Source organism: Epargyreus clarus, unplaced genomic scaffold (genome assembly GCF_041222505.1).
Source record: "Epargyreus clarus isolate Ecla_fem2 unplaced genomic scaffold, WU_Ecla_fem_2.2 ptg000035l, whole genome shotgun sequence".
In the NCBI taxonomy this organism is placed as follows: Eukaryota; Metazoa; Arthropoda; class Insecta; order Lepidoptera; family Hesperiidae; genus Epargyreus; species Epargyreus clarus.
The window spans coordinates 6,335,890-6,359,679 of NW_027332240.1; the positions used below are offsets into that span (position 1 = coordinate 6,335,890).

Genomic DNA, 23,790 nt, shown 5'->3' on the forward strand with positions numbered 1-23,790 from the left:
TTAATTTTAGCTTTTTGGAAGTTTGATGCAGCGATCAAATGCTACGATTTTTGCAGGCACTAGATGAAAAAGCTCTATGAAACCTGTAGCTACTGCCGCCTATGGACATCTGTAATCAACTCCAGATAGTAGTATATAGTATACCTGAGGTCGGCCACCGCACCAGACGCACCGCCACCCTCAAGGACTATGCTGGAACGCATCGGATTATTAGTTCTTCTTTACCACATCCTTTATTCCAGTATCGTTTAACACTGCTGTTATAAGGGAGAATTCGGTGTGGCGGTGGTGTCGCTGTAGTCGAACCACATAAGGTTCTACCACTATCATATAAAACTAATTCGCCGTTGTGGAGCATAGTTAGGGCCATATCATTTTCTATTTTTATATGTCTGTCTTTTTTTGGTCGTAATTCAATCTTCATTACTATTGACGAGCTAAAATCGATATATCATTGCGATCTAATTTCGGCTATTGCGCGAACGTGCTAAAATAAAAGTTTGTAATTTTTACACAAGATGGCGCTGACTTGTCAAATCAATAGTCATTAACGCAATTTATTTATGGACGTTCTTAGTTTATTTATTTATTTTTTTATTTATTTAGACATACAAACAGCATAGTATACATAACATTTCAACTTAAATACAATAGTAATAATGTACCCTATATACATGCCAATAATAAATATTTACAGCATTCTCGTAATTAGCCAAAGCTTACAAACGTGCTCATTAATAAAATTATCCTCCTATAAATATATTGGGTTTACTTTTGTACATATTATGTATTTGATCCATTCTTTAAATGTCGCATGTCTATAGGTACAGTACGGAAATTCTGTAACCGGCGCGCGCGGCGCGATGTAACAACAGCCATAACTTCACAAAGAAACTTAAAATCTAGGTACATAATATACTAAAAATACTATACCAATAAAGATTAATTTATAATATAGAAGTAGCTGATAAGTATACATTACGCCTAACGGTAAATGACCACTGCCATATAGATTTGTTATCAACATTAGACACGATAAGAATCCTTCCTGAAGTCGGTCAAAGATATGCGTTTTACCCCCATAGAACTAAGTTTTAACGCCACTTGTAGGTAAGTGTCTGTCTCTGTTTCTTAGTCATTCCAGAGTTGTCCCTGTAGTTGCGGCACTAGAATAGGGCTACGATATCCCCTGCCTGTCGTAAGAGGCGACTAAAAGGAAGCTTCCGGGGTTGCGGGCGGCAAGAGTGGGAACTCTAACCGTCCAGTAAGCGACCCCGGGAAGGACGGCGGTATGTGTGGTCGGAACTACAGCCGCAGACGTACATTCCTATGTACGTAAGTACACACAAACTCTTTACCACGATTTTTTATTCCACTAAACGAATAAAAAGTGTTTGTGCACTATCATCGTGCACGTTACGCGTGACATTATCGTGAAATGAAAGTCTACTTACTGTACATACATGATCATAATAGTCTTGCAAGAAGCTTGTGCACATTAGCTGTGTTTGACTTCATCAACATCACATTACTGTCCCACTGGGCACGGATTTCCTCTCAGAAAGAGACTAGGCCGTAGTCCACCGGCCAAGTGCGAATTGGTGGACTTCACATACCTTTGAAATTTTTTTTTTAGATTTCTCAGGTATGCAGGTTTCCTCACGATGTTTTCCTTCACTGTTTAAACAAGTAATAATTAACTTCCAATACGCACATAACTTTGAAAAATCAGAGGTGCGTGCCTGGAATTTGAACCTCGGACCCCTCGATCAAGAGGCTGAGTTTCTTAACCACTACGCTATACCTGCCTTGTGCCTGCCTGGTTGACTTGCGCCTTAGTTTCTCTATATGAAGTTGGTAGAGCCATTTGTGGTTCGACTTAACGTCATCACCGCCACATCTATTTCTGCCTAATAACAGCAGTGTTAAGCGTTGCTGTATTCTGGTTTGAAGGGTGTGGTAAGGGAGACATACTTTTCCAAGGCATTCCAGCGTAGTCCTCGGGGTAGCGGCGAATCTGTAGCCGACCTCAGTTAAGGATCTAATATTATCTGGATTTTTGTATCTCAGACAATATTATACCCAAATCTGAGGTCGGTTACACGTTGCTGCCCGTGAAGACTAAGTTAAAACGCCTAAGACTCCCTTACCACACCCTTCAAACCGGAACATTGCTATTATTAGGCAGAAACAGGATTGGCAATGGTACCTCCTGAGTGAAACCACGTTCAAAGTGTATTCCTTACTAAAGTATGTACCATTTTTTTGTTGACGAGGGGGAAATCTTCAAAAGGTACCATGGGAGCGACACGGGGTTATGTGGGATTCTTATGGCACTAACCGTGGCCCTCCTTGACGCCGTGATGAGGACTTCGGGATTTCCAGAGGAACGCAACTGGAGTCCTCTAAGCGTGTTGCCCTGTCAGGCTCCACCCTGGTAAGGATTAAGCTTGCCACATCACGTGTACGCGTATGTGGCTACACATACCGCTATACTTGCAGAAGTCGCTTGCTGGACGGATTGAGCTTCCACTCTTACCACCCGCAACCCCGGAAACCCCCTTTAGTCGCCTCTTACGACAGGCACCGTAGCCCTGTTCTGGTCCCGAAACTACAGGGACAAAGTACATAAGCACCTAACGATCATTCCCCTCAGGTCATGTACCTTGGTAATGACAGTAATGATGGTAATTAAAGCGAAAGGAAGGACGTCACATATCGCGACATCGAGAAAGCAAAAGTGCGACAATTTCACGCTCGTGACGCGCACGCGCTGAACTTAAGGTCTAATGCGCAAGCAGGGTACCGATACCAAAACACTATGGAGTATTTCTTTGTATTATAGGAGTAGCAGAGGAGCTGTCCACCTGATGGTAAGTTGCTACTACCGCCCATAGACATCTGTAATCAACCCCAGATGCGCTACTCCTGAGGACTAAGCTTTTTTTTAAATATTTGAACGTAACGATAAAGCAGCCGTGCTACCTGAAAGAAAGTAGTTAACGTCACCTATGGATATTTGCAACACCAGACGAGTCACCAATGTATCGTCGGCTTTGAAGGAGAGCTCTTTTTGCACCTTTTTCGAAGAGCCCCATGTCATAGCGCACCGGGAATACCTACTGCTGAAATGTTCTGAAAAAGTATGAATGCCTTACCACACCCCTCAAACCAGAACACAACAGCGCTTACTACCGCTGTTATTATGCAGAAATAGGTGTGGCGGTGGTAGGTACCGCACGAGTCGAACAACAGAAGGTTATAAGACTAGTTAATTCGATTTTTATATTTTGGGTCAAAATATGGTATCTGTCCTTTATATGCCATATATGAAATCTGTCTGGCCGGAGATCGAACCCGGGACCCTCTGCGCGTCAGAGCGGTATGGTGACCGCTCCGCCACGCGTTTCTTCAAATAATAGGAACTTTTAAATGTAATACGTATGTTTTTTAATTGATTCTCTTGAAGTAAGTAGCAATGGAGCATCTATCCCACCTGGTGGTGACTAGAGCTGCTGATGGGAATTTGTAAACAATCCCAGATAAAGTCAAGTTGTGACGTCTGGGTGTGTCACTGCTGCTTCCGGAGTTGAACCAAAAAGTCTTGTAGTACTTTTGCATGCAGTCCTTGGAACTCTGTAACCGCTTAATTATGATCAGTACCTACCCTTAGTATGAGTTTTTACAAAAATGACTGTTTTCGTTTTTGTTTACGTATTTCCCATACATTTCCAATCAGTTCTGATACAGTCAGCTAGGGGCGCTGATTGAAAATGTATGAGAATATAAATAGAGAGAAATAAACAAATACAAAAACAGTCATTTTTGTGAAACGTAAAAACTCATACTAAGGGTACAGGCAGACAAAATGATTGTTACCTACTTTTGTATGTATAATTTAAAAAGTGCTTGTTTTGCTGTCTGTACACGCCGCGACAGTTGATGCGCGCGCAGATCTCGCCGAAATTGTCCAGCAATTTCCCGCTTTCCATACGCCACTCACTCCTTGCGTAACGTCGTTCAGTAATTTGATTATCTAACCGCCAAACCAACGTAAATCAATTCCCATTATAGGTAGTGTTGATGAAGCAGAGTTTGGTGAAGTTGTAAAGAAAATTGCGCCAAAAGTTTCTGATCTTTCAAGGTACAAGATTTCTTTAGAATGCTGATGAAGTGTTGGTCTAACTATAAAACGGTGTATTCAAAAATAAAATATGAGATGTTTTTTTGTTATTTCAAAATGTTTATTTATTTATTTAAATTTTATTGTAAACCTAGTGGTTACAAAGGGCGAACTTAATGCCTAGTGGCATTCTCCACCAGTTAACCCTTGTTGATGAAGAAATGTTGTGGTGGGTGCTTAAAATAAATGAGAATGAGTTACGTTAAAATAAATGAGAAAACAAATGCAAAAAAAGAAAATGTATATATATACATATATATATATATATATATATACAAAAATAAAAACCAGTGTTAATTGGTGGAATGTAAGCCTTGAGATTAGTTGATGAACGAAGTACTCTGTCATGAGTTTCGCAGACGTACTGAAAATATTCCTTTAAGTCATAGATTAGTAAAGATACTTCGCCGCCTTGAAATTGAATGAAGCCACAAACGGCTTATTAGTAAATTCTTTTTTTGTATTCTTGACAAATAAAAACATTTTTAGAGAAAAATTACGAATAAATAACAAATACTGCGTAATTTACATAATAGATAAATAATTATTTCAAATATTTTAGGGACATTTTAGCAGTTTTGCCACGTCTCCGTGGCAAACCTTTTTTACGCAACTATTTCAATTCTCAAAACTGGGTTCCTTTTTTAGTTAGAAGTGAGTAATATTTACTAATCTATGCTTTAAATAAGAAGGAGATGAATCGTGGTTTAGAATGGAATAAAGTATACACAGAACTCTGGAGTTACGCCTTTTGCGAATAGGAAGTCATTTAAGTTGGCGATGATAATCCGAAATATGATCATACTTACGCATGTTGATATTTTCCTGTACTTATTTTCCTGCCTTTTTGTAACTGACTAAGTAGGTACATAATATGATTTGTTTCGTATTTTTAATAAAAATATATTGGTACCTACTTACGGCATTACATAAATTGACTAAATATATCAGACAAACACATTGGTAAAAATAGTGTGGTTAAGTGTGGAGACATACGAGGTGGTTCAATTTAGCATTCAGGGGACCTACCACCATCTTTTAAAAACCATCATAGTTCAGGAAAGTTTTATTTCCTCCTTAAAACAGTAAAATATTCCGTCACACACAGTTGAACAAACTTAAACCCTTATTAATTTTTCGCTTATCCATTGTATTAAACCAACTGAAATTGTCATATTTTGCTTAAAAAGTTAAATTTCCTGCAAATAAAGTAAAAGTATGATTAAAATAATATTGTGTTACCGAATACCAAAACAGTCATATTTGTCAAAACGTAAACTCATGGTAAGGGTACAGGAGTTATAGACTAACAATACGAGGACCACCCTCATCTTATGTGCCTTAACGCCATTTATATTCAAGCCATGCGCCTGCAAGCCACTACGAAATCAAGCGAATAACTTTATAATTGTGAATTAAAATAAAAAGGGGTTAACAGGAAACCGGATATTGCCTTCCGTGGCGACCCTCGACTTCCGGCGAGTTTTTATGTTGGCAACTGTGACCGCCTAACTTATTGGTTGTTTATGCAAATAATGTCATCTTACAGATTAAAAATAAAAAAAAACTCGGATTTTTTTTTTTAAATATAGGAGTAGTAGACGAGCATGCAGTCCACCTGATGTTAATTGTCTACTATCACCCATGGACATCTGTAATCAACCTCAGATAGGATTAGATATTCCTACCTGAGGTCGGCCACAGATGCGCCGCTACCCCTGAGGTCTAAGCTGGAACGCCTCGGAAAAGTCTTTCTGCCTTACCACACCCTTCAAAACGGAACACAGCAGCGCCTAACACTGCTGTTATGAGGCAAAAATAGTTGTGGCGGAGTGCCGCCTTCAAAAGAGTTCTTCCATCTTCGGATATATTTCATTTAACTAATCTCAGACTATTCTTATATGAAAAACTAGCTGACCCGGCAAACTTTGTACCGCCTCAAAATCTATTTATCAAACATTTTTCATATAAAATATAGCCTATGTTACTCGTGGATAATGTAGCTTTCGAATGGTGAAAGAATTGTTTAAAATCCGTCCAGTAGTTTTTGAGCCTATTCATTACAATCAAACAAACAAACAAAGTTTTCCTCTTTATACTATTAGTGTAGATAAATGATCAGTTGTTTTTTTATAGAAAAACATCGTGAGGAGACCTACATGTCAGGGGGGTTTGTAAAAAGCTCTTGAATGATTGTGAAGAATTGGCTAGCGTGTGGTCTGTGCTCAGCAGTGGTACAACAATGGGTTGATGATTCACATTCGAGGCCCATATTTTAATTATATTTTACGTTAGGTAAATTAATTTTGTCACTCGTATATAAGCATTCTCAGACAGATTTTCCCTGTAAATAAAATAGTATTTCCTTACATTGGTATTTATTTTCTTGCAAGAATAATAAAATTTAAATCGTGAAAAATCGGAATGAATTAACAGCTTTCAACATCAAAATTAGAAATCAGAATCTAAACTTTAATTATTACTTACTTAAACGGTGAAGGAAAACATCGTAAGGAATCTGTATAGGTAGGATCCGAGAAATCTAAAAAAAAAGTTTTCAAAGAGGCGACTAAAAGGGGGCTTGCGGTGTTGCGGGCGGCCAGAGTGGGACCTCGAACCGTCCAACAAGCAACCCCGGGAAGGACGACGGTTTGTGTGGTCGCATACCGACGTAAACACCAGATGGTGTGGGAGGAGCCAAAAGTAAGCTCCCCCAGGGCAAAGCCCGATCGGGGCTCGGAGGACTCCGGTTGAGTTCTCCACCAAGCGCTGAGGACGGCCACCGGGGGGGTTTTAGTGCGGTAAAAATCCCACATAACCCGGCGTCGCTCCCACGTCGTCGGGTACCTTTTGAAGGTTTCCCCCTCGTAAACAAAAAAGAAAAATAAGGTACTTGGCAGGGACTATCTAAGTACTTTTCCCGCAAAATAACTAGATAGATATCAGCGGAGTTTACCAAAAAAGTCATACTAGCTATGTTTACATTATGAAGTTCACCATGAGGCGAGGAGCGGGCTATTTTCCACTTTCTCGAATCGAAAAGTAAGCGCGCGAGATCACTGCTCTAGGTATGTCTTCATACGTTGCTCTTCGTACGACATATTGCTTCTTTGCAGGAATAATGTCACAAGTAAAGGCAATTATCCAGGAGAGCCAGTTTAAAATTAAACAATGTTTTTGTTCCGAGATATTTTATTTAAATGAGAATTAGAATAATGATAAATACGTTAGATAAGAGTTATGTATATAACCACAGTACCGTACTGTACATTAAAATAGGAAATATTTGGGATTAAATTGTATCTTTAATAGAAACAAATTAGTTAATGACGTTTTAATGTTTTATATATTGCTAATTATTTTTATTGTAATAATTACTTTCATATGGGATTTGAACTTACTGTATTTTAAATTAATAAAAGCACTCTTGATTCATATTTTGGTTACCGTTACGCCTCAACTTTTCGTGTTACACTTGATTTTACTCCTCATAAAATTTCCGTACCGGGCCTTATAACTCAAATCGTTTCTTAAGGAGTAAACTCCAAAAATGAATATAATCTAATAAATTAATTTAGAATTGTGTCATTCTTCTTGCAAAGAAGCGATATGTAGGTATATACATGGTTCTTCATAAAAACATCATAAGTAGATATGTAAAGCGCCAAACTACTAGTCCGCTCTGAAGTTGTCGCGAGCAGGTGTAGTCATAAAATTTACTATGGCGACACGACTCATTTCTATATTTACTTTAATAACGAAGTAGCAAACGTAGCAAGTACGTGGCCAGTGCCGCCCATGGACGATTGTAACCAACACTTTGACATACTTTTGGGACTTTTGGGATACAATTTTCCGAGGCGTTCCAGCTTAGTCCTCAGGGGTAGTGGCGCATCTGTGGCTGACCTCAGGTAGGAATATCTATCCTATCTGGGGTTGATTACAGATGTCCATGGGCGGCAGTAGCCACTTACCATCAGGCGGTCTGCTTGCTCGTCTGCTACTCCTATATCTATTATAAAAAAAAAATTACTCCCAAAATGGGGCAAATGCAACTACGTTATTAGGTATAGTGTAATTACGTTATTATATGGTTTTTTATAATTTACTAGCTGAAAATGTTAAGGGTGAACAACCCTTATCCCTTAGGAGTATGAAAAATAGATAGTTCCTAGCCGATTCTCAACCCACTGAATCTGCATATAAAATTCGGTGAAAATCGGTAAAGCCGTTTCGGAGGAGTACGGTAATTAACATCGTGACACGAGAATTTTATATATAAGATAACCAACATAATTTATTTTATATTATAGTTAAGTCTAACATTTTTAGAGAAAATTTACGAATAAATAACTAATACTGCGTAATTTACCTACATAATAAATAAATAAATATTTTAGAAACATTTTAGCACGGAGACGTGGCAAAACTTTATTACGCAACTATTTCAATTCTCAAAACTGGGTACATTTTCTTGTTAGGAGTGAGTAATCTTTACTAATCTATGACTTGAACATTCAAACCTTTTACACGCAATAGCACCTATACAGTACGTAAAAATAAATATTATTTATAATAGTAAATAACTTTAAAAATGGCGTAAAGAATTACTATAGTATATATCGTAATATACTTGTACGTAATGATAATAATATAAAAATCTTGCAGCGCTATATAAAACAGCTTCCTCCTACCAAAATTAGCGGCCACATCTGGGAAGATCCGACTCGGGCCACGTCTACATTTTGGTCCATGATGTAAACATAACTCCGTCCCGCTCTAACATATAATATACAACGGCGTGCAAAAGAGACGAAGCTATATCACCAGCTCGCAACTAATGAAACGTGTCGACTGTCCGGCTGCGCCTACGCATCGAAATTCATTGCGCCGAAAACATCTCCACAAATATGTCGATTAAGTGAAAATTCGTTATGTTATCACATTGTCGTTATTTCTTTCATCCCACGGCTAAGACAATAGTAATAAACAGCGCCAAATTTGCATATTTCGACCATATTTTTATTTAAAATACTGAAAAGGAGATAACTCTTATGGAAATTTAACTTTAGCGCCGTAAACCTAAAGGTCAATTTAAAACGGCTGGACTTAAACCTATTTCTTACTTTTTGACTCTAGACCGAATGGTCGAGATCTTTATGAAACCACCCGTAGTAATAGTGTTGTCTTATTTCCACGGCATATACAAGTGATAGGCGCGAGAGAGACAACTATATGTTATCGTGGCTGTCTGAAGTGTTTCATGCATACATTTGTTAAGTCAACAGGTTGAAATTAAAACCTTTGGTACATCACCACGCATAATATTTTATTTTTATTTTATTTTGCGTATAATAATCCAATTATTCTTAACCTTCATCAATCTTATTAAAACAATTATTCTATCACGTTTTTATTTTCTTAATAGATTATTATTACAAACAATTCAATGTTGGATTAAAATATTAAATATAAAATTTCACATTTCTTAATTGCTTCTGAAATATCTATGAATCTCAAATACCTTTGTTTTGTTATATGAAACTGTCTAAATAAATTAATAAAAAACGGAGCAAATCAAAATGAGAAATACTTTAATTATTTTTGTGTATAAATGAAACAAAAAAAAATAAAAAGCACTCTAATGTTTAAAAGTAAATAAAAAAATCATTTTTTTTACGTACGCCGATTAAAAAGGTTGTAGTTCCCTGTCCTGCGCTCGCGCTCGAGTAGAGTTGCGTTTGCGCAGCAGTTGACCGCGGTCTCCCGTAGCGGATAGGTCGCGTCGCTCTTCACAAAATCCCGAACTCTAACGAACCGACTACTACATTACCGTGTTCGTGTACTATCGTGATTTTCAAAATGTGCAAAATACAGTAATTGTGACAAGTTGTGTTAAGTTTGACGTCGATAAAACCTTTATACGGACTGTTGTGATTTTAAATCGCTTTTTTGTGTTTTCAAGACGTTTTTCAGTGGACATTTTATTATTTTGCGATTTATTGACTGGTATGTATGCCCTTTTAATGAATTCTAAATTTATATATTAATTATATTCGTTTTAATGTTCATGTATGTAATTAATCGGACGGTAATAAGCTTAATACTAAATATAATGAGGTACGTCATATATATCGAAATATTTAATTATAATTATTTTCATGGTACATATTGTGATTTATTTTATTAATTATATTACGATGTTTCGTGCGCCGCGTGGTCACCATAGCGATTTGATAAGGTTCCACATTCGATCCCCGGCCAGACATTAAAAGTTTAAATTACCTTTCTGGGTCTGGGTCTTTTGTTTCTACGAAGCTACAAAATGAACATACAGACATACACGTTTTAAAAATATTAATATTTAAACATTATTATATGAAATGCAATACATTAAATAGGTAACATGCGCAGAATAGAAGTAATAGGTTCAGAGGCAAGAATCTGTGATACCCGCCCTAGAGGTCTGGATTCAAATCCCAGGCATTTTATTTTAACTTTTGCAATATTATACGTGGAGACAGACTTTTCCAATGCGTTCCAGCTTAGTCCTCAGGGGTAGCGGCGCATCTGTGGCTGACCTCAGGTAGGAATATCTAATCCTATCTGGGGTTGATTTCAGATGTCCATGGGCGGCAGTAGCCACTTACCATTAGGTGGCCGCATGCTCGTCTGCTACTCCTATATTATAAAAAAGTGTTAAACATTAACTTATTATCAATTGCTTGCAATAAAGCAAGGAAACATCGTGAGGCAATCTTTTATTTTTTCAAAGTATTTTTCAAAAGCATTAGATCAGCGTGGTAGACTATTCCCCGTTATTAATTAATCTTAATCAATTTTTACAAAGTAATTTTGTAATTTGACAAGTTTTCTAGGAAATTATTGTCAACCTACGAACTTTGTTGAGCAAAAATTGGCTGAGATGTATTATTATTCGCGGAGGTTACTATTGCTATGTTCTTAGTCATAAACCTCGAAATACTTGTTCCATTAATATTAATGTTGTTAAAAAAAAGTTGGACTTACTTTTCATAAAAATTATTTGAAATTTTACTAGCTACGAGTATTTTTTACCAATCAATAACTGTATGAAGCTTAAACTGTAGATGTTCCATTATTTGCAATTTAAACAGTAAAGCTTAAAATTATTTAAATTGGATGAATATTAATAATAAATTAAAGATAAAAAAAATATTATAAGTAACAGAAATTAATAAAATTAAATACCCATTTAGGGTATCAAAATAAATAATTTATTATGAATTAAACAAATAAACGCTAATTTGCAGGAATCCAAACATTAACAATTTTTGAGAGACATTTAAAAGAGTAATCTAATCTTTCTTTCTTTCTAATTTAAATCATATTTACGATTTAATATTGTCACGATTGAAAACAAAGAATGTGTTCTTGCCCTCTAACTATCTAGAACATCTATTTTGTAATTGGACGTAGTTATGCAAAATAGATCCAACCCACAAAAACCGTTTTTTAAGTTACTATCACAAATGGCATCTCCACATCAACTTTCGTATATGCAAAAAATATTCAAGCTGCATGGTACATTTTTTCTTTTGAAATATACAGATATCAGTGATACCAACCATAAGCAATACAACTTTTACTAAAAGACCTATATACTCAAAAGCTAATTTTTGTGGTTTGACATATTTTGCATAACTACGTCCAATTTAGGAGTAGATTTTCAGAATCAAAACCATAGAATGCCAAACCATTTGAAGGTTGTTCTTATTGGATTAGATTGAATGTTATTAATTTTTAGATAAGGAAGTTATACCTCATTATAATTTGTCGTGTATATGTTATACAGGAATTACAATTTACAATTACAAGTAATTACGAATTACAATCTCACATGACAATAAAATAATAACATTTTTCTTTTACTTATGATACAGTATAATAATATTGTATTGAGACATAAGTTTTAACACTATATCGTATATAAGGGTTTATACGCGGCTCTGCTTATAAAAAACTATTTTCTTATAAGTTTATCAAATCAAAAACTATATCTAAATATTCAGGTATAAATAAAACATATTATTATGATAAATTGGTTCAAAATTAATAACGTGATCAACTTAATATCCAAATTTAAATTATATTGTCTGATTTATTTTATTAAAGTTTATCTTTATTTAATTCAAAGTTCCAATATTACAGTTATTTAAAATTATTTTAAAAATTAACAATTTTACAAAAAGGTGCACTAAAATATTGTTTGAAATCTGTGCACGTTTTCATAGTTTAAAATGTATTTATAAAATAATTATACATATATTAAATTTAAATAATGTAAATTTATTCGTCGCATTTCCGTAACCAAAATAACTCATTGTAAAAATAAATAAAATAATTTAATAACAAAAATGGTAAATTCCTGCCACTGTACATAAACTTTTGTTGAAGTTTATAATTTATTCATTATTAAGTAGCAGTGATAGCCTAGTGGTTAAGAAACTCGGCCATTCGATCGGGGTCCGAGGTTTAAACCCCACGCATGTACCTCTGATTTTTCAAAATTTTGTGCGTATTAGTAATTAATTATCGCTTGCTTAAACGGAGTATGAAAACATCGTGAGGAAACCTGCATACCTGGGAGATTTATAAAAAAATCTGAAACGTGAGTGAAGTCCACCAGTTCACACTTTTCCAGCGGTGGACTATGAACAGGTTAGGCAGTGATAGCCTAGTAGTTAAGAAACTCGGCCTCTTGATCGAGGGGTCCGAGTTTCAGACCCCAGGCACCTCTGATTTTTCAAAGTTATGTGCATTTTAGAATTTAATTATCACTTGCTTAAAAAATGAATGAAAACATCGTGAGGAAACCTAGATACCTGAGAGATTTATAAAAAAGTCTCAAAGGTATGTGAAGTCTACCAATACGCACTTGGTCAGCGCGGTGGACTATGACCTAATCCTTCTTATTCTGAGAGGAGATCCGTGCCCAGCAGTGGGACAGTAATGGGTTGATGTTAATTTATTCATTATACAGTTTTGGAATATACAATTATAAACGGATTGTACAGTTATTAACGCTAACGTAGGTATGTTCGATATTGTGGCGACCTTTCCCCTACATTTGAATATGTATTGAAGACATTACATGGTTGAATAAACTGTATGAGGTTAATTTCGGATACTATTACAAAAATGTATACTGAACAGTAATCAAGATTTAAAAAATATTTTTAAACATGGTAGAATCTTTTGAAGCTTATTTTTTCTATACTAATATTATAAAGAGGAAAACTTTGTTTGTTTGTTTGATTGTAATGAATAGGCTCTAAACTACTGGACCGATTTTAAAAATTCTTTCACCATTCGAAAGCTACATTATCCACGAGTAACATAGGCTATATTTTATATGAAATGTATTTGATAAATAGATTTTGAGGCGGTACAAAGTTTGCCGGGTCAGCTAGTATATAATATAGGAGTAGCAGACGAGCGTGCAGTTCACGTGATGGTAAGTGGATACCACCGCGCATGGACATCTGTAATCAAGATAGGATTATATATTCCCACCTGAGGTAGGCCACAAATGCGCCGCTACCCCTGAGGACTAAGCTGGAACGCCTCGGAAAAGTATGTCCCCATTACTACACCCTTCAAAACAGAACACAGCACTAACACTGCTGTTATAAGGCAGAAATAGGTGTGGCGGAGGTGCCGCCGGAGTCGAACCACAGAAGGTTCTACCACCTTCAAAACTTCTCAAAAATTTTTGACGCTTGCTTGTGGTAGAATTTCCTTTTTATTTCTTAGATCATAAAACGTTTTGTGAGTAGACTACGAAGGCTCCACTGCTGCACGTATATAACCGTCTTTCTTTTAACCGCATATTAAACGCAGTATTTTGGTTCAAATGGCATAGGAGTGACATTCATACATTCTAACTTAGTTTTATATCGAATACCAATCCTTTTTGGAGTAGATTATGGATGTCTATATCCGATCCTGATCATTTACCATCCGGAAGACTACGAGTACATGCTCGTTTAGGCCGTCCACCGCGCTGGCCAAGTGTGAATTGGTAGACATCACTTTTAAAAACGTTTTTGCAAAGAATTTTCAGGTGTGTAGGTTTCCTTAAGAAGTTTTCCTTCAACGTCATAATAAGTGATAACTAATTTCTAATACGCACGTAACTTTGTAAAATTGTGTCTAGGGTTCGAACCTCGAATCTCCCGATTGAGAAGCAAAGTTTTAACTTCTAGGCTATCACTGCCCTAAACTTTAAACTAAAGTAAACATGTAGTAAACATGTGTCTTTAAATATTTTAAGGAATAAATAGAAAGTTTAATGTCCTTTATACTACTAATACTTAGGTCCCACTGCTGTGCACATCTCTTCCACAACTGAAAAAGGGTTAGAGCATACTTTACCACAGCCCCAATAATAATTATTAATAATAATTGATGGCGACAAATTTATTTTTTCGTCAATCTGTTTGGAGCTTTTAGTAGCTCATTTTTATCAGCCGTCTTCAAGCTGTTCCTAAGGCCTCCGAGAAGCCTTAACAATTGTTATGGTCGTATTGTTGTTGTTCAGTTATAATTATCAGGACCGTCGGCTTATCGTGCCCTTCGAAGTACGGAAGCATTATCAAGTTAATTATCAACCTTGTAGGCCTCCTATAGCTTAGAATATGAATTTGAGTTATTTTTAGGGGAAAAACAGAATCCTATTACTAAGCCGCCGCTGTCTGTCCATTTGTCACAGGGCTCTTATCTCTTGCACCGTAAGAGATAGACGATATACACATAACGTTTTTCTATTTTTAAATGGAAAATCTACAAAATTATATATTAGAACAATTTTATATTGACCTGACTGACATAATTTTAAGTGAACGTAAATTATTGATAGTTTTGCACAAAAATCACTTATTTGCATTTTTCGCTTTTGCTTAGAATGAAAATATGAATAAATCGCATAATTATCATTGGTCGCTCATATTATTTTGTAGGTAAATGTGCATTTAATGTTATAAAACGCAAAATATTTCATCATTACACACTATTTCGTTTTTAAAACATAGTATTTATAAGTTGTACAACCCTTCGTGGTTCGGAGATACCACCGCCATACCTATTTTTGCCTAATAACAGTGTTATGCTGTTATTCTGTATATATGTCTCACTTACCACACCCTTCAAACCGGAACACAGCAGCGCTTAACACTGTTGTTATTAGGTAGAAATAGGTGTGGCAGTGGTGCCGCCGGAGTCGAACCACAAACGGTTCTACCACCTTCAAACTATGTTTAGAGTCTAATACACTACAGGGTATCTTTTATCCCGAAAAAAGTACCATTTCCGAGAGGGGAAAACCTCAATTGTGAGAAAAGCCGCGGGTAAAAGCTAGTAAAAGTTTGTCTGTATGTGCTTTAAAGAATCGTAAACTATGCATGATGTGATGATCTTTAGCAAAGTTGTTGTGCATGAATGGTTTCTAAGTTGGTACGACAAATTTTCGACAGATGGCGCCACTGTCGTTCCAATGAAGGTACAAATTTTCTGTTATATTGATTTATTTTATTTTTATATTATTTATTTCTCCGCAATGTTTTTCTTATACATAAAGTTATTGGAGCCCACCTGATAAGTAATATTACTTACTTGTGTTAGGTGAGCCCCGCTCTTCCAACATTGTACATAGAAAAACATTACATACAAATATTTAAAGTATTACACAGTGTGTATGTGTATGTGCGTGTGTGTGTGTGTGTGTGTGTGTGTGTGTGTGTGTGTGTGTGTTATATGTATGTCATGTTTTTTTTAACTCGGGCGGACCCGCGTGTAAACGCTAGTCTTATAAAATAGGGGCGTAGCAAGAGGCGGCGTTAATGTTTTTCCATTCGCGACTTTTATATATTTGTAAAATAAAGATAGTTGGTATTATATAAAGAATGTAAACCAGTTCTTAATGCCAGAGCGACATCTGCGAGTTATCTAGAGGATCTTACTCCTTATTAAGTGATGATTAGGGTTGCCATCTTTTAAAAAAATAATACGTATTTGTTGCAAAAGCATTGTAATATTTTATTCTTGCGTTATTATTTTTTAACGTAATGACAGTACAATTATCTAAATAAAATAAAATACTATGTATTGTAATAGTAGGAATAGTCTAGTGGTTAAGAAACTTGCCCTCTTGATCGAGGGGTCTGAGGTTCAAATATGTTATGTCATATTAGAAATCATATTAGTCAATGTGAAATAAAATTATCACTTGCTTAAACGGTGAAGGAAAACATCGTGAGGGAATCTGCATACCTAAAAGATTTATAAAAAAAAATCTTAAAGGTGTGTGAAGTCTACCAATACGCACTCGGCCAGCGCGATGGACTATGCCCTTATTCCTTCTCATTATGAGAGGAGACCCGTGCCCAGCAGTGGGACAGTAATGAGTTGATGATGACTATATATTATACGATAGTTGGCAACCCTAATGATGATAGAATTAATGATATCATTGACATGAGACTTTTTGTAATGATAACATCTGATATATTATTCAGTATGTTTATACAGTTTTTAATAGTTTAAAACCAGGTCTCCATTTTTTGTTTTAAAATTAACCATACCTACATGAGTTGTCCAAATAATTAATTGATTTTTTTATGTTTTTAAAGTTTATGTATTTGTCATTAAATGAAAATAATGTTATTATCTTTATTACTTAAATTTAATTAATAAATAATGTGGTATTAATTATTATTATTTGGTCGTATCATTTTATTTGTTTTGGTTCAATTATAATCCGGATTTATATTTTTGATCCTGGATTTGAATCGAAAGCATGCATTTTCGTAGTTTGCTTTGCCGTCTTACGAATTTTCGATCAGGACACGGGAGTAGACACGAGTTTAACATTATTTAGCCATCACGAAAAGTGCACAACGCCGTTAAAGAGTTTCACTTCAAAAAGTTTTCTAAGTTATGTGAAATCTACCAATACGCACTTGGCCAGCGCGGTGGACTATGGACTAATCCTTCTCATTCTGAAAGAAAAAAAAACGCTTTTTACACTCACACACACTAGGATTCCCTGTGTCGTGGGTGCCATGGACACACACATAGACAAATACACAAACACCCAGACCCAGAAACAGAAATCTAAATTCATCATTTAGATATCTGTCTGGCCGGGGATCGAACCCGGGACCCTCTGCGCGTCAGACCGATATGGTGACAGCTCCGCCACGCGGGTCGTCAAACAGCCCGTGCCCAGCAGTGGGACAGTAATGGGTTGATGATTATGATGATTAGATTAGATTAGATATAACCTAACCTAACCATTGATAAATTAGCCCCAATATTTTGTTATTATTTTCATAGCATATTTTTATTTTCATACATTTATGTATAAAAAGTCAATTACACATAGGTACACCTGTCCTTTAAATTGTAGCATAATTCTATCACTAATTCCTCGATCAACAATTAGTATTGTGATTGGAATACTAATTGGATAAAAATAACTTATAAGTACCTTTCACCATGAAATTTAGCATTAAATGCGAGTGGGCTAGTTTGTTTCAAGGTATTAGTTATCAAGGTAATATTTAAATCAATAGTTATATAACTAAAGTTATTATAATAAAAACATAGATAAGTATAGATATCTCACCGCCTTGGAATTGAAGGAAGCCAAATGACTTAAACGGCTGACAGTTCTGTCAGCCATTTAACGGCTGTCATTGTGTAATTTACGCGGAATTTAAGTGGTGCAAAAACACGAAATCGAAGAAAAAGTGCGGAGAAATATCGTTTCGTTCGAAAATGATCTAAAAACTACATTTTTAACATATTTTAAACACGAAAATAGATGACAGTGACAATTTCAATTATCAAAACTGATTACATATTCTTGTTAGGAGTGAGTAATCTTTACTAATCTATGTAAAAAACATAAAATCTGCTTAAATACCCTCAATTTAGACCAATCCAACGACCCCCTGACGACTGAGCTGGAACGCCTCGGAAAAGTCTGTCTCCCTTACCACACCCTTCAAAACAGAACACAGGAGCGCCTAACACTGCTGTTATTAGACCGAAATCGATGTAGCGGTGACGCTGCCGGAGTCGAACCACAGCGTTCTACCACCTTCAACCAAAATTAGAGCAATTTAAGACATTCATACGGAACGAAATCAGTTTCAGACAATTTTTATACTATCCGACCAATTAAATATTTTAAATAGGTATCTATATTGTTAATAATATTGATATATGACATGCAGCAGTTAAAATTTGATAACATTCGCTTTAAATCCCACGACACGACGCGGATGTTTTCTATACGACCGCCAGTTATCATAATACAGAGAAATGTTAACATTAAATAAAATGGAGAGTTCGCTTCTTAGTATGTAGGCGGACGAAAAAGTTTTCGATTTCAAGCTGTTAAATGATATTTATGTAGTAAGAATAAATAAAATATGCTCATAGCTCATTTTTTGTACATATATCTGTATATTTTAGCCTTACGATAAAGCAGACGTGCTACCTGATGGAAAGTAGTCAACGTCGCCTTTGGACATTTGCAACACCAGAGGAGTCGCCAATGCATCGCCGGCTTTGAAGGAGAGCTCTTTTTGAACCTTTTTTGAAGAGCCCCATGTCATAGTATCATATTATTTAACTTTTAAATGGGTCATTAAAAATAGAAATGATTTTTCAAATCGAATAGGTAAAAAACCGAGGAATTTTACAAAAAAGTCTGTGTTATTAAAAACTCATATGAAGGTTTTAGAAAATAATTTTATTATACCATCATAAAGAGAAATAAAAAGGTTTTTAGTTTAGTGGCATCACGAGAAGTTCTTGTTTAGTTGCAGCAGCACGTTAGCAATTTATCTCATAATGTCCTCATATTTGAGCGAAGATCCTATCAAAATTTTAATTATTTTTAGGATAGACCCTATACAGCCTATACATTTCAAACCTATCAATTTGTGTATACATATTTTACGATATTAATAATAATTTTCAAAGATTGTAAAGGATCATTTAAAATAAAGCTATATATTTACCAATCTTATAATACGGTATATTAAGAGATTGATAGTAACACATATTCATATAATATTTCTAAAGCGCATTTGCTTCCACCGGACATCAAACCCAGACCCACCCACAGCGGTATCGATACTAAACTACATAATTATCCTATTATCGTTACTACCGTACGTTCTCGGTAGCCACACTTGCCGATACTTCAAACGATATGATATATCGTTTCGCGTATCGTCGATAGAATATTAAGGACCTGATTATGCTTGTCTATGTATAGATAGATCGTGGTGGTCGTGAAGTTAAAAAGTCTCAACATTGTAGTGTTGCCATTGTTGTTGTTGTATGTTTAGTGTGTTGTAAGGGGAGTTTTTGTGGTGTTATATTAAATTTATAATTGTATATATTTATTTTGTAGTAATATGCCGTAGGTGCCTATGACGTAACAATATTTCGTCACTTAGTATATTTAGAAGTCAATATATAGTATATTCAGAAGACATTTTTACATTTTTATGATAAGTATTTAAACAACAGTGTGAATCGCTGCTGTGTTCCGGTTTGAAGGGTGTGGTAAGGGAGACATACTTTTCCGAGGCGTTCCAGCTTAGTCCTCAGGGGTAGCGGCGCATCTGTAGCCGACCTCATGTAGGAATCTTATCTGGAGTTGCTTACAGATGTCCTTGGGCGGCAGTAACCACTTACCGTCAGGTGGACTGCATGTTCGTCTGCTACTCTATATTATAAAAATGGAACCGTGTGGCGGAGCGGTCACCATGCCAGTCTGACACCCAGAGGGTCCCGGGTTCTATCTCCGGCCAGACAGTTTTCTAAATGATGAATTTAGATTTTTGCTTCTGGGTCTGGTTATTTGTGTATTTGTCTCAGTGTGTGTCCATAGCACCCACGATACAGGGAATCCTAGTGAGGGGATGTGAGTGGAGAAAGCGTTTATTTAAAAAAAAAATAGATACTTAAATATATTTAAATAAATTCAAATAAAATCCGCACTTACTCCTTATTAAATACCAAATATACAGAAAAAGGGTCAATGTAGAAACATTTTGTAAAAACAAACAAACATACATTTTTCTATTTATATCGATTGTTTTACAAAATTGCCCATAATTCATAACGATGTAGTTGCCATGTGAATTATAGCTTACAGGGTATCAAATGTGAAACATTGCTTATCTTGCTGTTAACATGTTAGAACATTATAGGCTAAAACGGCTAAGAGTAAAGCAAATGTAGTGTAGGGTTCCGTATTAATAAAATATTAGATCACATAGGTATATTTAGAAATAGCTGCATCTATAGAGAATTAAAAATATATGTAAGTGATCTACGTTCATTTTTTTAGTTGCGTAAATAGATTTCCTAAGCCGTTTTGTACACATAATCCTCCTTAGGTAAAAGTAGTTGACACTACATTTTTAATAGGCAGTACTATTAATGTATTATCTTTAATGTCAATTGCGAAAAAATAAAATGCGTGTAACTATTTCTAAACTTGTGCTTAATTCTTAGCTTTTCCTTCGCTTAGCACAAAGACAGACACCGAGATGTTTGCCTAGCAGAGGATCTAAAAACTAACAAACCTACATTTTTTCATGTATATCGATTGTTTTACAAAATTACCCATAACTCATAACGATGTAGTTGCCAGGTGAATTATAACTTACAGGGTATCAAATGTGAAACATTGCTTATCTCGCTGTTAACATGTTACAACATTATAGGCTTATAAATGCTAAGACGGCTAAGAGTGAAGCAAATGTGGTGTAGGGTTCCGTATTAATAAAATATTACTCACAGTTCATAGTTCACATATTTTTTACAAAGCTTTATAGAAAATTGAAAATACATGTAAGTGAATTACATTCATTTTTTTAATTGCGTAAATAGATTTCCTAAGCCGTTATGTAATAATAAGCATTATCTTCCTCAGGTAAAAAGTAGTTGACACTACATTTTTCATCTAGGCACTACTAAAAAAGGATTGTCTTTAATGTTAATTGCGAAAAAATAAAATACGTGTAACTATTTCTAAACTTGTGCTTAATTCTTAGCTTTTCCGTGTTGGTTGCGACGAGACGACTCAGACACGAAAACGACGCACAAAGAAACCTAGATGTCTGTCTAGCAGAGGATCGAAAAACAAAGAAACATACATTTTTCATGTATATCGATTGTTTTACAAAATTGCCCATAATTCATAACGATGTAGTTGCCAGGTGAATTATAGCTTACAGTGGTATCAAATGTGAAACATTGCTTATCTCGCTGTTAACATGTTAGAACATTATAGGCTTATAAATGCTAAGACGGCTAAGAGTGAAGCAAATGTAGCGTAGGGTTCCGTATTAATAAAATATTAGATCACATGGGTATATTTATAAATAGCTGCACCTATAGAGAATTAAAAGTATATGTAAGTAATTTTTTTTTAATTGCGTAAATAGATTTCCTAAGTAGTTGACACTACATTTTTAATAGGCAGTACTATTAATGGATTATCTTTATTGACATTTGCGAAAAAATAAAATACGAGTAACTATTTCTAAACTTGTGCTTAATTCTTAGCTTTTCCGTGTTGGTTGCGACGAGACGGCTCAGACACGAAAACGACGCACAAAGACACCTAGATGTCTGCCTAGCAGAGGATCGTAAAACAAACATACCTTTTTCCATTATATCAATCGTTTTACAAAATTACCCATAATTCATAACGATGTAGTTGCCAGGTGAATTATAGCTTACAGGGTATCAAATGTGAAACATTGCTTATCTCGCTGTTAACATGTTAGAACATTATAGGCTTATAAATGCTAGAATGGCTAAGAGTGAAGCAAATGTAACGTAGGGTTCCGTAGCATTAGTATTAGTGTAGTCTGCGTGAAACTGCTCGTCCGCTCTGAATATAAAAATGAATCGCGTCGCCATACCAAATTGTATGACTACACCTGCTCGCAACAACTTCAGGGCGGACTAGCAGTTTGGCGCGGTCTATACCTACGTGTTTCTACGCTCGTGCGTAAGTTTTAGCTTTTTTTCTAAGCTTTAGTTCCAAATGCCTACAAGTTTTCTTGGATGCATTCATAAGAGCTTGTAAAATAAGATCAGTTTCTTAGACTGTGGGTCTCATTTAACATTTTGTACCGGGCTCTGACAAGATTAGTTCGCCACTGATTTGAAACCAATTAATAAGAAGTAAATTAATGGATAGGTTTTCAAAAATGTGTAACGTAAGTATTCATTACGTTTCATTTCTTGTATTTTTACCGTGTAGGGACGAAATCTTATAAAATACAAATACCAAAATGTGTAGAAATTTCAAAATATTTTGAAAAGTGTTGATGGAACTCCAACTTATAATACAATTCCATTGCTAGGCGAGTTCCAATGAAAAAGACGCCATGTACAAGTTTTTCAAAAAGGCTATAAAAATAATTGGAATTCTGCCATCCATGTACTGTCGCTGTCTAGATTTTATCGACATAACTTGTCTAGTGATGTGACACAAATTGTCGATATCTTTGACTGCAGATTGTACGATATACATGATAAAGTTTTTTGTTATATGCAATTGTTCTTATAAACTGTTCGTACTTTATTATTCTGAAATACGCATAATACGTCCATTGTAATTAGGCACATGTTAATTACAGATATAATTTGGTCAATTAACGTTTGGCGATCGATTTATTGATTAAAATGAATTAAATTCAATTAAATATAATGTTTTACTAATAGTTTAAAATCAGCCATAGCCTAGTGGTGGAAACTCAGCCTTTCAATCCAGGATACGATTTTCAAACTTCCAACAGGTATGCATTTCTGATTTTTATAGTTATGTGCGTATTAGAAATTTATTATCACTTGCTAAACGGTGAAGGAAAAAATAGTGAGGAAACCTGCATACCTTATAAAAAAAGTCTCAAAGGTATGTGAACTCTACCAATACGCACTTGGCCAGCGCGGTGGACTCTGGCCTAATCCTTCTCATTCTGAGAGGAGACCCGTGCCCAGCAGTGGAACAGTAATGGGTTGATGATGATGATGTGAACTGTACAAATTCGCACTTGGCTAGCGCGGTGGACTATGGCCCAAATCTCTCTCACTCTTAGAGGAGACCCGTACCCAGCAGGAACACAGTAATGGGTTGACGATAAAACAATCTGAAGTATTGTAACAATTGCTAGAAATTATATTTTTACAAAATCCATCTTGTAGATAATAATTTACTAATGGCGGAGTACCTACTATTATAAAATACGGTTTTTATTCAAGAAATATAATATAAAATATTGTAATAAAATAAATTTAATTATAACTATAATCTCCAAAACCCATTAAAACTCATCATAATTTATCTTCTAGCTAATTTTAAAATAAATAATCCTTAATTTGATTCCGGTATCAAGATTAATTATATATTTTATTGGCTATCTTATTTTACCTTTGTCCTTTAAAAATAATAAATTTAATTATGTTATGTTCAACTTACGTACTACGTTTAACGCTAATAATTATAATGTACCTAATTAATAAGT

At 35.2% G+C, this 23,790-nt stretch overlaps 1 protein-coding gene across 1 annotated transcript in view; it reads left to right on the plus strand.

Moving 5' to 3' along the window:
• Positions 1–9,935: 9,935 nt before the first annotated feature.
• Positions 9,936–23,790, plus strand: part of Sox15 (Sox box protein 15) — a 171,650-nt gene continuing 157,795 nt past the window's right edge. Inside the window, exon 1 of the mRNA XM_073092109.1 lies at positions 9,936–10,192. The gene's annotated coding sequence lies outside the window, so the exon portion shown is untranslated. The remainder of the gene's footprint in view (positions 10,193–23,790) is intronic.